The sequence below is a fragment of the Austrofundulus limnaeus genome, unplaced genomic scaffold (assembly GCF_001266775.1).
Source record: "Austrofundulus limnaeus strain Quisiro unplaced genomic scaffold, Austrofundulus_limnaeus-1.0 Scaffold1476, whole genome shotgun sequence".
Classification (NCBI taxonomy): Eukaryota; Metazoa; Chordata; class Actinopteri; order Cyprinodontiformes; family Rivulidae; genus Austrofundulus; species Austrofundulus limnaeus.
In genome coordinates, this window is record NW_013953878.1 from 27,143 (window position 1) to 28,037 (window position 895).

The 895-nt window shown below is 40.6% G+C and overlaps 2 protein-coding genes across 2 annotated transcripts in view; both read left to right on the forward strand.

The window, feature by feature from the left end:
* Positions 1-895, forward strand: part of LOC106535512 (solute carrier family 22 member 2) — a gene marked incomplete at its 3' end in the record, with an annotated part of 39,321 nt that overhangs the window by 26,898 nt on the left and 11,528 nt on the right.
* Positions 1-895, forward strand: part of LOC106535513 (solute carrier family 22 member 2) — a 15,250-nt gene that overhangs the window by 1,107 nt on the left and 13,248 nt on the right. The gene's annotated exons all lie outside the window — the stretch shown is intronic.

Here is an 895-nt window from a genome sequence, read left to right on the forward strand (position 1 = left end):
ATATGGTGAAAAACTGACTTTGAAAAATAAATCTGTTCTTTTTTTCTTATAAAAGTCTAAATAAAACAAAAATATTGGTGGTAATTTTTGACTGTGTAATTTTACAAACGGCACCCCATATTGATCAACATTATTGTTCACAGTTGAGGGTGAAAACTGTCGCACATTTTGTTCATGTACGTGTCACTTATTTACAAGGTCACGTGTCAAACTCAAGGCCCACGGGCCAAATGTGGCCTGTGGGCGACTCCCATTTGGCCCAGCAAGGGCACTAAGTGCACAACATTCTGCACACAGTAAATATTGTCTCATGTTGACTGTGAAGAATGTTTCATGTGTCAACTGGATTACATTAGTGCTTTAGAATTAGGGGTCCTAAATATYTGAGTTGGTGCTTTAGGGTTAGTGCAACTAATATTTAGATTAGCGCTGYCCACCACTGGTAAAAACAAAAAAGAACTGTGTATGAAGAACTGCATCCTGTTCCAGTGGTTTGTAGAGCCTCCTTCAGCAACATAAACTCTCACAGTTCAGCTCAGCTCTCTGGAGATCAAACAGGGTTTCAGCCAGGTTCAAGTTTTGGACTTTGAACCATGATTGTTTAACATTTGACCCATTCTGTGGTAGATCAGCTGTGTTTGGGATCATTATCACCCGCTTCGGATGTTATCACCCATGAAATGGATGTTATTAGGCGTTATCAGTCCCCTAGAATGGCTTCAGAATGTCCCGCCTGTGCCGGTTAGCAGGTTCCCCGTCCCATAGAATGGCTTCTGATTGTCAGCTGGTTTGTATGAGGCATAAAACCACTATCTGGTTAATATGAGGCATAAAACCACTATCTGGTTAATATGAGGGAAAAAACCACTATCTGGTTAACATGAGGGAAAAAAAC